Here is a 14,931-nt window from a genome sequence, read left to right as displayed (position 1 = left end):
ATATTTATGCGCATGCATATGAGAATGACCCAAGAAAAATCAGGTAGTGAAATTCTACCTGCTTTTCATCAAATGATTTGGGGAATATGGACTAGAGTTGCTCTTGTTTAGTTGAAGACAATTTCAACCAATAACAGTATCTGCTGTTTCTCAAGGATTGAACTTTTTACCTTTTAATCATCCAACTGTCCACTTGGATTACAGTACATTGGAATAGCACTGTTCCACTTTTTAATAGAAATTTGAATGAGATGACCGATTTATCCATTGCTTTATAGTTTCTGACCCTTTCAAATTAATTTGCTTGCCTCTTTAAAAAAAAAAAATACATGATGTGTGACAGTGAGAGAAACCAGTGAAAACAATGTACAAAATAGAGTTTAATTCATGACAAATCAGGAAGATAGTGGGTGGGAATGCTAAAAAGATTTACAAATAACAGAAATGCATGTACTTCCATTTCTCCTTGAATGTCAAATGGATCCCACTTTTCCCCCCTACAAAGTTCACCATAAATCTGTGACCCATCAAATTACATATTTTGCAGAAGTGCAATCATCTTGAAAATATCGCAGCCCACAGGTGTCAATAAAAATGAATGTGAGACATTGTACTTGCCCTGTGTTTTTCCTTCCTTGGAAATATTCTAAATTTTCAAAATTATCATTAATTGTCCATACAAATATAGTTGAAAAAAAGGGGGAAATTCACTGTCCTCTACGTATGTGTTTATTTACATACCGGCCTGTATTATACGTTAATTCTGACAAAGCAGTGAGCATATGCCGAATTCTGCAGATTAATATAACCTGTCACTTTTCACGTACGTATTCATACTTGTTGTGCTTTGGTACTTCCTGTGCCTCTCCACTGTCACTTGCAATAATATTGACTGAAGGATCAATGTTGACAGTGTGAACGGAACATGAAATGTTTTGGCTTAAGCCTTTCTTTGGATGATTCTACAATTTGTATTCCAGCTGCCTATTTTATTTTATTTTATAGACAATGCCTATAGATCAATCAGCAGGACAACAAAATCTTCCAACTGCTCTTCATCATTTTAATGCAGCATTAAAAATAATTAAAATTATTATTAATAGAAATTTTTAAAAATAATCGTTGCAAGCGTGTAGACGATGTAGACACACACGCATACACATTTGCAATCCATTTTGTTTGTTTTTTTAAAAAAGGAAACATATGTCTGTGAAGAATGGAAACTATATTACCAGTAAAACATGATGAGAATAGTATTAATAAAGGGACATCACCTTTAATCCCAAATTTAAAAGGTTGCGGAAATGCTATGACTCAGTCTTGAGGCATCTGCGATTTCTAAAGAAACAAATTCAGTGTTTAATTAACTCTGAAATCCTCCTCTAACTGGAGTTTGTATGCCTGTGTAAAGTTCAAACAGGCATGCTGTGTCAAGGGTAACAAAAGAGCTTGGAGGGGCTTCTGTCCTGGAGGAGCATCTCTGCTCTGTTGGGAGGCAGACAGGCTTCGCCACATGCCTACATGTGCTAAATTAAGAAGTAGGGAAGTTCATCCAAAGTGCACAGATTCTAATTTTCAATAGGCCTAAAAATGACTCTGAGGCATGAATGGGCCTGTCAGCTTTTCTCTGCCTCTTCAGCAAATGATGGATTCACTCTGTGCCCATGCTCTAACCCGGGAGATCTGCCGAGCTTCGCTGGTTATTCTTCATTCTCAGTCATGCTGAAATGGAGGCTGTGGTTAAACAAATCTGCTTTTATGGAGCAAAGCACTGTGAAACGGAGCTGATTACTGCCTGACACACTGCATTAGGACTGCAATGTAAAGCAATGTTGATGATGACTCTATTGTTTTAGTGGGTTATTCCTTGGCTGATCCCCGTCTCTCAAGCCACACACACGGGCCTATTTCTCCCTATTTCTGGTTTAGAAAACACACTGTATTTTATTCACTTTATGTAACTGATACTAAATCAAAATATCACTCAGAGGCAAATGGAGGGGGAAAGGTGACAGATCTACCTCTTCTTGCACCACATTATCAGGTATATATATATTCTCAGATAACAAATATATAAAATATATATTAATATAATATTATATATATAATATATATATATATCATATATATTATATATTCTCATATAACAAAACATTATTATTATCACTATTGCAGTCCCTTCTGATTAAGATTATGCATCATTGCTTAATAATGTAATAATGTTAGCATTTTATTTCACCTTTCAGGAAAAGTCCTCATGGGCTAATTAAAACAATATCAACACAACAGTGGAATAAATAATATCTAATGACAATGGCATCAGGTAAAAGCTAAAAGGGGCAATAAAAGTATTTGGAGCTACTGTACATCTTATACTGTATCTGCATTTTATACTGTATCTGCATTTTAGGACATCTTATACTGTTCATCTTATACTGTATCTGCATTTTAGGACCAATTCCTAATAATCTAAAAAAGGAAATAGGAGAAAGACACTGGAGGGAGATGCCCACTTTAAAAAAAGGGCTAATGATTCACACTGTAGGAGTATTTAACATGATGATACATTGATTGGCAAGAAATATTGCTGCATATGTGTTTATATAGAGTTAAGGTTGTACAATCCTTGAAGTTAGTAACATCTTGAACATTTTAACCCAAACAAGGACACCATCTTTGCTGTTCTTCCGCAGGCAGGCAAAGACCTTTCCTTGGTTGTTAAGGAAAAGGCAGGCTTTTCTTTAACGACTGGTGGTCTGAGAGGCGTTTTAAATGGACTGTTGTGCTCTGTTGTTCTAATTGTGTTTTAATATTGACCTTAATTACCATTTTAATATAGTATTTGTTTAATACTTTTTTAGGATCTGTATACTTACTGTTTTAGCTTTTAAATATTCTTTTAGTGATGTAAGCTTCTTTGGGTCTTTTGAGGGAGAAAGGTGGCGTCAAAATAGTTTAAATAAATCAATAAATAAAATCTTGAAAGTAGGCACCACAATGTATATTGCTAGTCACCCACCGATACAGTAGGTGTGTTTGAGATTACACCCAAAAGGGCGGGGACAGCTTTGGTCTAAGTAGGAGAGGTGATCGTGGTTTCTTAGACTAAGAGCTGCCCATGCCATTTTAATCAATGAGCATATTTAAATTATATTTTCCTCTTAACAGTACATGTTACTGCTGAAAATTAAGGCCATGGCAGTACTTTCCCTCTCTGAATGGAAGCAGCACATGCTGGATTGTAAAATCAGCAGGATTCATTATTTTCCCTCTATTTTGGCTTCTCTTTTGAAAAGCTAGCTGTGCCTTGTGGGCATTCAAAGGCATTTTTCTTTCATTTTCGCTGGGCTTTCTTTCTTTTGTAAAAGTTTATCTCATACTTATACTCCGTATGATTGCATTTCAGAAGATTGTACTGTGCACCCACTTTCCTCTCATGTGACATCTGTTTGCTCTGGCTTCTATCTGCCAGAAGAGCTGCTCTGCTACCGTATACACCTGATACCCTCTCCCGAGTACAATTTCCAGCTGACGATACTGGTATGTCAAGCGTGATTCTACTGACCTTCAAATAACTGTGCCAGTCCGAGTCCCAGTGACCTCCTTGGACTCCAGTGAGATATGTCAAAGCTGTTTTTTTGTCAGGCAAAAAAACAACCTACCTCAGCAGCCACATGTAAGTTTTTTCTTTCTCATTCTACATACTCTTCCTCAGCCACACCCAAAACTCACTACAGTCCAAGCCACTGCTGTCTCGAGGTATGAATTACTACTCTTACAAACTTGCACAAAATTACTTCCATTTTGATTGGACCTGACCACCTGCCAGCATCAATTTTCATAAGCACAGTTAGGAGTTTAGCTGAGGTGACATCTGAATTTTTGGAAAAGCACATATTAAAAATCTACATAATCAGCCAGTCATTTGTGCTCAGCAACCAAGAAACATTTTCTTTTACCCCAAAATATACAACACTCCGAACATTGTGTTCTCCAGCCTTGTTATGGGAAACAAGATAGAGAGAAGGCGGCAACAGGAAGGACACTTTACCGGATTTTCACACCAAATGTGTTATGTAGCAGTGGCAACATGTGCACAACATATATCAAATTTTACAAAACCCTTCTAAACATACAAAATATATTCAAAAATATTAATAGAATTCCATAGCTTCATAGAAACATAGAATAATTGAGTTGGAAGGGGCTTATAAGGCCATCAAGTCCAACCCCCTGCTCAACGCAGAAATTCAAATCAAAGCAGATTTGATAGATGGTTGCCCAATGTTCTCTTGAATTTCCTGGAAGAATTTGGAGAAATGTGATGTGACATGATACTATGCATGTGGTTCATGTAATGCAATTAAAATGCCACAGGAATGCTGTCTGTTAAAGCCACATATATTTTCTGCCCAAGCACTGCATGTATAGTATATATCATTATCATTGTTTACTAAAGCATGGTGACATAACACTGCTAGTCACAGGCAATGAAGAGTTACAGCGCTCCTCTGAATAAAACAGCTAAGGCCAGAAACCATGAAGTTTTCCTTTTTGAAGGAAAGATGGCAGATCTGATTACTGCCCATTGAGAATCTAAAGTGGCAACTAGGGAATACTTGACAGGCAAGATTAAGTAAATTCTGATGTTATAAAGATCTTGCATACAGGGAGCCCGACACAGATTCATTTGACCCTCTTGGGGTGCAACCTTACATCCATATCAGAAGTAAGTGCCCATGAACCATAGGGGAGTTTCTTCTGTGTCAATGTGTGCTGGAATGTTCTCTCTGGAACGTTTCACAAGCACTGAATCTGGCTCCAGATGCTACAGCAAAAGGCAGCTCATAGAGTCATTTCCACATTATTTCAGCATCAGTGGCTTCTAGTGACTTCAAGGGAAATATGAGCAGAGATTTAAACACACACTATACACCCATGCATGCACTTGACACACACACACATACATTTTCTCCACCCCCAGCCCTTGCTGGAAATGATGCCCAGATACATTAAATATATTTCTATCATGCCTCCCATATGGACTTTCATGTTCTGAGTTTCAAGTGTAATTATTTATGTGGATCATTTTAATTTTTAATTCTGAGTGTCCTGTATCTTTCCACTCTATTGGGTACAAGCAGCCAATGAGACACGACGCTCAGCAACCTTTTTACCTCCTGTATGGCATTTTTCCCAGTGCGTTCAATCAAAAGCACATCCTTTGGCTGGCACTTATTTTGCTCTGTTCGATATTGTGAGTTCCTTAACGGGCTGCTAAGCCACCATTCTGTTCCTTATCATTTTCAGTTCAACATTTATTTATTTTTTTGCTTAGGTTTTTGTTTGCACTCTTTTGCTTCAGGTTATCTTCTTCTCTCTTTTCATTTCATTCCCTTTCCTTTAAACTACTCAGCATGTTTTATTAAAGCCGTTAAGTAACTCAGCTCCATCTTTTTCCAGTGGCTCTCCTGTATAATAGAAATTCCTTGCCACTATAGCCCAAGAGAGTTAGAGACCATCCCTCCCAGATGCTTTGAAAAGTTGTCAAATGCATCCGTTGGGGAAAGTGTATAGCTGGGGCTGGGATGGGCAAGAATCACCTGCGACTACACTTCTCAGTATTGCTCGTTTTTGTTGGACGTCCGTTCCCATCACTACCTGCAACTGTAGCCAATGGTGGGGGATAGGGGTGTAAGAAAAAAAATTGTCAACAACTGTAAGAATTTGTGGCTCGAGAAAGAAAGAAAGAAAGAAAGAAAGAAAGAAAGAAAGAAAGAAAGAAAGAAAGAAAGAAAGAAAGAAAGAAAGAAAGAAAGAAAGAAAGAAAGAAAGAAAGAAAGAAAGAAAGAACACACAAATATATTTAGTACAAAAAAGTTTTTGTGTAAAAACACTTCTGTTATTGTGCAAAATATAAGGTTATGTAATTTTTTTTTCTGGTACAAGTCCTAATAAAAAAAATGCATAAAAACTCTTATCATCTCGCCTTGTGGTGAGATAATGTTTGAAATGCTTCATTCTTGCCTGACAGAACTAAATGAGTAAAGGTTTATACTTCTAATGAGAAATGATGACACACACTGCAAGGCTGCAGCTAGTGCTGGGCAAGAAAATGGACTGTCCTGAGGAAATAATGTGCTTAGTATTTATTGATGTGTTATTTTATTTTTGTTCATCATATATATGTTTTCACATTACGGGAGGTGAGAGACAAATGTGGTAAAAATGTCACTTCCGCTAAGAACAACTCGGGCGGTGAGAGTGCCATGTGAACTCACAATTTAAGCAGAACCGAAAAGGACCACCCTCCCCCAGCGAGATGCCATGAAATGTTTAGTATCAGTGAGGAAGGTCTGGAAAAAAGAAAGAGATGGTGGTGGAATTCTCTCCATGGATAACATGGATGACTCACCTCTTGAATATGAGAGTTTCTACTTGGAGATGGGGAGATTCTTTAACTGCTACATAAATTGAACATAAATGATTGCCAGGTGACATCTGCTATGTGGAATACCTTCTCCCACTAAGATGCATATTATGTCTGAATTATCTAAAATGCAATTTGCCTTTCTCCCTTTGCCTCCTTGTTTCTTTTATTTTTGTGCCCCGCCCTTTTTCCTGCCTCAGCTGCCTGATGTAGTGCTGTTGCCCTCTAATCCACAGTCCCTGGAAATCAATATTTTTTTGCTTCTGTAAACAGTTACACTCTGAATCATGTTCAATCGGGGCAAGAATAATTATTTTAAAGGAATTGAAATATTCAGAGAGTGTGCTGTTTTTGATATGTTGATTTGCCTTAATCTGACAACCCTCTGTAGCAATGGTTTTATTATAATGGAATAAATTGTATCTCATAAAAAAAAAACCATTTAGATTGCAACAGGAGAGTTTGAACATGTACTTAAATCTTTGCCCTAGATGCATCTCTCAGACTAATGAGTAAAATCAGAACACAACTATCCACCAGATTTCCCATTCCTTCAAATGCTGGGAGGCAGTTCTCAACAACTGAAACATACTAATATAAGTCTAAAAGAAAACACATTCAAAACTGCAAAATACATGTAGATCATTTTAGATGAAATGCATTTAAATTATGTAAAGCAAATACATCTTGAAATGTGAGGAGGTGCTCTTTTTTTAATGGCAGATACAAGATGGGGTTTATTTAAAGTTCAGAAATTGTGGGTGGAATAGCTAGATTTATATTCTGCCTCCCTCAGAAGAAATCCCTGCCCCCCCCCACTTCACAACAAATCTGTTAGGTAGATTGAAGAGAGGGACTTAGCCAAGTTCACCCAGTGAGCTTCATGGATCAATGGGGGCTAGAAGCTGGAACCCTCAGATACCAGTCCAATACTCTCAGTACTAAGCTAGATTGATTCTCCCCTGGGTCCTGATTTGATTTCACGTCCTGAGTTCTAGCTCGCTCTTCCTCCCTCCCTTTCTTGTCCACGGGGACAGGAGGCAGAAGGCAGCGGGTGCAGCTTTCGAAGCCCGGAAAGCCGAAAGCCGCTCTGAGCCTGCTGCTGGCTTTCGGCTTCTTGGGGTTCAAAACCCCCTCTGCTGCCCTCTGTCTCCTGTCCCTGGTGCCCTCTGCCTCTTGCCCCTGTGGGAACAGGAGGCAGAGGGCACCGTGGACGGGCGACAGAGGGCAGCGGAGGGGTTTTTGAAGCCCTGGAAGCTGAAAGCCAGTACGCATTAAATGCTGGAACGGATTAAATGGTTTTCAACGCATTCCTATGGAAAATGGACCCTCGACCTATGGACTTTTCGACCTGCGGTCACCGTTCCAATACGGATTAATTCCGTAAGTCAAGGGCCCACTGTTCTAAGTCCTGAGTCCCAAGTTCCAAATCTGAGTCCTTATTAAAACCAAGAACACACACACAAATATACCTTACATTCGGCTGGAGTGTGGATGTGGGGGACTGGGCTGAAGTGTCTCTTTTTCCCTTTGCCCTTTTGGGCACCTGAATAAAGTTAACATGGGTTAATATGCAGGGATTCAAAGCCAGACTTTTAAGGGTTATGAACTCACCTCCTTGGTCTTGGATGGATGGTCCTGACAGTGATGGTTTTTTCCATCTCAAATTTGAAGGCATTTGACAATTTCAGTAAGTTCTGAGTAAAACCAAATGGAAACAAAATTGTCACTCATCCCTAATTAGGTGTTAAGAGGAAAGACAAAGAGTTTGTCTCAATTGGTTGTTCTGTATACAAGGCCTTTGGCTAGACCTTTCAAAGGTTTTAGAAGGCTTCATTCTGAGGATTTTCCACCCACCTTTGTTTTGTCTGTTATGATTACAGGTGTTTCCTTTATGATCCCCTGTATGTTCTTTAATTGATTTCGTATGTCAATGACTGTTTCCCACACTTACTGTTTTATGTAATCCTGAGCTATCAGCTTTCTTTGGCATTTTTATTGCTGTTAAGTTGTCTTGTCTTTTTTTTTAAATGATGGCAATACAGTGGACCCTCAATTTACAGACGGCTTGATTTACAGACTTTTCGAGTTATAGACTTCTCTGGCTGCAAAATTTAGATTCGACTTGCAGCCAGAGAATCGACTTACAGACCAGAAAAAAACCAAAATGGAATAAAAATAGAATAAAAACCACTGGTTATGGGATTAATCGGTTTTCAGTGCATTGTAGGTCAATGGAGATTCGACTTACAGACTTTTCGACTTGCAGCCACCATTCCAATACGGATTAATTCCTTAAGTAGAGGGTCCACTGTACAGTTTTTAAAATGAGCATGTTTTTCTGATGAATTCATGGAATTAACACAAACAAACTCCTTGCTGATAGAAAAACCAAGCACCAAACCCAGGCTTGCCTCTGTATATTTTATAAAATAGCCCCTCAAAAAGATTATGCAGGATTTGAGGCTCGGGGGGGGGGAGTGAGATGACAGTAGGGAAAAAGGAGGTTTTGGTGAGGAGGGGGAACGGACCGATTGGGGAAATGATAGCTACTATACTTGATGTGCAGTTACAAAAAGACCTCTATTGATGTCTAAAGTTTGGACCCGCTAATCGCTTTGTTCTTTATGCAGATAGAAATCACTTAGAGCCAAACTATACTTCACCCTTAGTATATAGATGCAGGTACAGTTGTTATTTTCTTCTTGTTCAAAAAATAAGCACAGAAGATGCCACAGATTAGAATAGGATAATAAGAAGGATGTGGAGTAGAAGGAGTCAGACTGCTCTCTTTCCCACACGTGTACACCTGCAATTTACATGGCAGGGAAAGCCTCACTAATGGAAAAGGAGTGTTTTCCCTCAATCAGGGCACCATGTTAACGGCTCCCTCTGCAGTTGGGTCCCCTGCGCTTTCTGTTTCGGGGCAGAGTGAGGGAGAGAGAATGGACATAGCTACATGCCTCATATTAAAAAAGAGGGATAGTAAAACCCATGATTTTCTATATCATTGATTCCCCCCCCATCTCACCTATATTCAATTTCCATCCTTGTTTCAGTTGGTCAATAACTTTGTGTTTACAAAGAAGCAATAATTTGTACTGCCTACCTATACTGATTTTTAAAAAAATATTAGCAGCCGTTCCTAATGTTCTTGTTCCTTTGCAAACTACATATAATTCGCAGTCTTTCCCCTACTGCCTCAAGTGGGTCTGTGTTCAGTTTGTTTTTTAAAATATCTATCTATCTATCTATCTATCTATCTATCTATCTATCTATCTATCTATCTATCTATCTATCTATCTATCTATCTATCTATCTATCTATCTATCTATTTATTTATTTATTTATTTATTTATAACGTCTCTCTCTCTCTCTCTCTCTCTCTCTCTCTCTCTCTCTCTCTCTCTCTCTGTGTGTGTGTGTGTGTGTGTGTGTGTGTGTTTTAGCTGTTTCTTTCACATACAAATTCCTGGTTGGCTGGCAATTCTGTGAATTCTTCTCATGATGTCTCTTTCTTCTCACAGGTTTCTCAAGATGTGAAAACACTACTCTTATCAATATGATGGAATCAAACAAAATTATTTATTGATTTATTCAATTTTTATACTGCCCCATTAGTGCAAAGCACTGTTCTGGGCTTTTAACAGCACAATAAATCAAATAGACCAGAAACAAAAACTACAATAACATCATAGAGTAAAAGAAATCATTTTTCCTTGATACTTAGAATGGTTTCATTTGGCTGGATCCTGCCTTGTATTTCTGTGTAGTTTATCCAGTCCAGGAAAGGACATACTTGATGTTCAGACCTTCAACTTCATTGCCACACATTTCTCAAAGGAATACATACATTATTTTCACACACTCTTCCTTTGTGAACCAGTCAGACTAGTTCAGCAGAAGGTCAGCTCTGATCAGCATAGCCATTCACATTGAGGTGCAAAATACAGTAAACATCAGGATTTAAATAATATACATTCTTTTCCTTAATGCACTGCATAAAGTACATGGATTTTAGCATGTTGTGGCATATCATGATTTCATACACTAATTTGCTATGTCTACTGCAAGTAAGGTAGCTTTCTGTTCCATCAACTGTTAATGTAAGCAGTTTTTATTGATATCTTAATCACCTGTTTTTACATTTCTGAAAACTATTTTGCATTTATTTTAAATCTTACTGCTGGTAGACACCTTAAGCACTATTTGGATAAAAGACAAGATACACATTGGAATAGTAAGAAAAGCAAGAATAACAGCAGCAGCAAGAACTATGATGATAATGTGTGAGAACCTCCATCTGTGTTTTATACCATATTGCCATGTACATACTCAGTAATGTTTCACCTTTGAAAAAAAAAACCATAACAATTGCAGAACAATTTTGTCCAGTCGAAATTAAACTTTTCAGAAACTATTCTATTAACTTAATTAGTCTAAGTCTATGAGACCTAAAAAGTGTTCGTTTTGGCACAGGTAAACTATATTTATACAGAATTCTGTTCATTGATTTCAATGTTCACCTCAGTCTGAAGAAGAAGAAATAAATAAAAGATAACAAACATTATTTTGAGGCATCACATGCTAATGAAACCATTGTAGTACAGGGAATTCTTAATATACATTCTATTTTTATAGCACATCTATAATTTCCTTATGAATAACAGGAATTCAGTATATTTTAATCCCACCTTTCAAGATACATGCCTAAGTTTTGCCATAATGTCAACGGTGAATCTATCCTAATGCTGTACGTTTCCGAGTTCAGGTCTTCAAAGATAGGCACTGAGCATGTTTGCCTTAAATTGCAATATATTATTTCTTGCTTATTTACAAAATATTCATTCAGTAGATTCGCATTAAATGAACGTTTCTGTTTCAGACATAATTTTGCCACCATTCTAAAAGAGCTTGCAAATTATACTAATTCCTGTGAACTCATCAACAGAGTATTAAGAAAGGAGTCTCTGGCGAGATTTCAAAGGAGATGTAGGTTTGATACATTCTTATGAGGCTCCAGGCGAAAACTAGTTAATGACTGAAAATCTTGGATTGTCTGTGTATTAAATAAGATTTCCCACCCCCTTTCTTTCTTTCGCTCTTTCTTTTTTTTCAGAAGTTCATGTCTAGGTCAAATCAAGTTCATTTATGTCCAACAGATTATTCCAGTTAAAAGAAATGGTAGAGATTAAAGACCATAGAGAAATACCTTCCAATCTGCCGTTGCTGCAGTATTTAATATTAAAGTCAGGTGACATAAATGTGGCGAGCCCTTAGTAGCTAACCTAGAGACCTCCAGGTGTTGAGCTGGAAGAGATGGAGTCTGATTTTGGCATCGTAGTAAAAACAGAATGTTATCCACACATCAAAATTCCACCCACAGTAAACCTCTGGCACAGTTAATGATTATAATCTTCACATTTAATCATGGGAACACAGTGACAGGCAAACAAAGGTTAGGCAAACTGACAGCTCAGACTGTTTCAGTAGAAGAGGGGGAGTCACAGAGGTTTTATTTTAAAATGCATATCTACTCTTCCACAAAGAAGAATACCTTTACAGTCTTATATCAGACGCAAGTATAAAGGCTACCTTACTCGCAGGAGCTGGCAATATATGTAATTAACCTTTAGATGACATAAATGCTGGCAACTTTTGATGAATTCCTTAAAACGGTTACAATGGCAATTCTGCCTTCAAGGTTAGAGTAAGTTGAGGGCACTTTAAAAATGGATGGGGAAATATTTTTGAAAGATATGAAATAGTGAAAGGAGGGAACTGTTTTATTTTATTTTATTTTATTTTTAGAAAACCAAATGACAAAGCTATTTAGGGAAATAATCCTGAGCCGAAAGAAAATGATGATGTGAACATTCAGACGTATTTCCTTTTTAAAAAAATTAGTCACATTGTAAGCGCTGTCTTTTTGCCATCCTCACCTTTCCCACCATGGCAAAACAAGCTGTGGAAAAAATCAAACTTAAAAATGAAAGAACAAGCACACCAGAAAAAGCACAAGAGCTCTAAAATTAAATTTATGACTCAGAAATCATTTTAGGGAGAAGGAAATGAATCACGGGCGTATCAAATTAATTTGGTATCACTGATAATGCATGCTATTTGCAAGTGCCCTTAGAAAATGCCATTTATTTTCATTCTCATTTCTTAAAATATAAAATGAGAATGTTGCATTCCTGAATTTTTTTTACCTGGAAGGAACCCCATTTGGGCTTAAATCAGAGTAAAAATTTAAAGGACTGTACTATAAGTGTTACACTAAAACTAAAAATGATGTTTAGCAGAGAAAAACAAGATGCCAACCATCATCTTTTCCTTTGGTGCAAACAGCAGAACATTTGTTTTTGTGAGTCCTAGGCCCGCTGCTGCTTGTGCAATTAGCTGAATGACTATTTCTCTCACAAATTCTACAACAAACTGCAAATGGGATAATTCTATAGGGTTCCCCCTTGTTCAGGATTCATCTGTATTAGCAGAATATGACTACTGGCTGCTGGCCATTACAATTTGACAATCAATGTACACATTCTTTAAAATACCGTAACCTCCTGAGAAAGGGTGCGAATGTAAGATTTCGTTTGAGACAATAAGGAATTGGTGCGTTCTCCTTCTCACCACTGGTTGTACTGCCCCCGCTTCCCAAAGACCAGGAGAACCAACAGGCCTGTCCGCAGATAAAAAGAAGAAGCAATTTCTACAGTTTTGATGAAATGCAATTGTGTTTTTATCAGTTTTAAATAAGCAACCTTTGGAGTCTTGTTCACTGAAAAATATGGCAACAGTGCTTACAATCAATCAATAAAATAAAGCAAAGGATCAAATTATATTCTAGGAACAACAAAAGAAGAATTTCGCATAGCTCCTATTTAGACAGTTTGCTGTAAAACTAAAGTATTATTCCCAGAGAACAAATTATAGTGGGGTGGGGTGTGCCGTGTAGGAATGATGCTCTAAATTCAATTGTTGTTCCCACTAACAACAGATCTGTCAAATCAATATAACTAGCACTATATCTTTTTTTAAAAAAAAAACTATTTTTGCTCCATGAAAAAAACAGTATTAAGTCAAACTCTTATTCTCTTGTTACTAATCTTTGCTGTGCTTCCAAACACATTTCCTTCCTTTTAAATAGTAGCAGCAAATCTTAAGCATTTTACCCTGTTAGCTTTTTTAATCTATGTGTCTTGCTTTCTGAAATAAAATAAATGATATATAAATAATGATTATAAATAATATGGATGTGCGCGTTCTGGTCAAAAAGTGGGTGGGAATGTTAGGATGATTTCCTGAAGCGAAAGAAAATTACCACAGAAAACTAAGAACAGATTGATTGGTATGTGAGGGACTGACTGCAATAATTCTCCTTCACATTTGAAAAGCAAACGTTTTAGCGTCAATGTAGACGTTAAGGAGAGACATATTTTCTCTCCAGCAATGGGATTTCCTCAGAGATGGCTTTTTCAGCCATCAGACTTTCCAAGAAAGGTCATGCTAACTTTCCAAAACAAAGCACAACTCATTGCAAGATACAAAGACAAAGAAAACCCTGTGCTATGACAAAACAGATATCTTTAACCACTTGAGGAATCACCACTTCTAAATATGGACCAAGCAAATCATATCACCGGGCTATTAATAATGAAGTATAGAGAACCTAAAAAGCAGTTAGAGGAATATAACAGCTTCTGACCAGACTCAGTCTCTGCATGGGTATTAGTAGTAGGTAGAGAAAATGATAAGCTGTCTGAATAGCTCCGTTAGGTATCTGGCTGCAGAGCCAGAAGCTGTGAGTTCAATTCCCCACACATCCCAGAAGAGTCAGCCTGTGGGGAATTGGACAAGCTGCACAGTCCTAGGATGCTCCCAGAAGAAAGAAATAGAAAATCACTTCTGAGTATTCTCTTCCTAGAAAACCCTGAAAAGGGTTACTCTAAGTCAGAACTGACTTGACAACACGCAACTATTATTATTCTAGTAAATGATACCCAGAGTGACGTAGTAGATAGAGTGACAGACTAGATCTCAGGGGACATGGGTTTGAATCCACACTCAGCCATGGAAACTCATGAAAGAGGGGATTCTTTCAATGAGTTTTATCCTACAGCCTTATTACTATTTCATTTACCCTATAGTCCTGTCACTACAAGTCAGTTCTGACTTAATGGCACATAGGATAGGGGGAAAACAGCCTCTGTAAGCAAACAATTACACATAGAGTTGGATCTGGGTAGACTTGCCCTTTTGAAGGGCAAAACTTCCGTTGATTTAATGCTTCTGCTAACATCAGATTTCACCCATTCAGCCCTCATTATCAGAGCCACAGGGGAGAAGGGTACTAGAAAGCCTTTTGTTCCAGGCCTCAAGCTGGAGGGGGCCTCACATTTTGGCTTCTGTTCAGAATTAAATTTGTTTAGTTGAGTAATAGGAGCAGTGACTGCCCCACCAGGCTCAGTTTACTCAGTCAGGCTTCTTGTTCCTGC

General features: G+C 37.7%; 1 long non-coding RNA gene across 1 annotated transcript in view; it reads right to left on the bottom strand.

The window, feature by feature from the left end:
• The window catches only part of LOC144588482 (uncharacterized), a 41,129-nt gene extending 29,364 nt beyond the window's left edge, over positions 1–11,765 (bottom strand). The window contains exons 1-2 of the long non-coding RNA XR_013544069.1: positions 11,643–11,765; positions 8,045–8,127 (exon numbers count right to left, since the gene is read on the bottom strand). This is a non-coding gene — a long non-coding RNA (uncharacterized LOC144588482). The remainder of the gene's footprint in view (positions 1–8,044; positions 8,128–11,642) is intronic.
• Between the last annotated feature and the right edge of the window lie 3,166 nt (positions 11,766–14,931).

The sequence above is a fragment of the Pogona vitticeps genome, chromosome 3 (assembly GCF_051106095.1).
Source record: "Pogona vitticeps strain Pit_001003342236 chromosome 3, PviZW2.1, whole genome shotgun sequence".
NCBI classification, from domain to species: domain Eukaryota; kingdom Metazoa; phylum Chordata; class Lepidosauria; order Squamata; family Agamidae; genus Pogona; species Pogona vitticeps.
The sequence above is the reverse complement of the archived record's forward strand: the minus strand, read 5'-3'. Positions and strand labels throughout refer to the sequence as shown.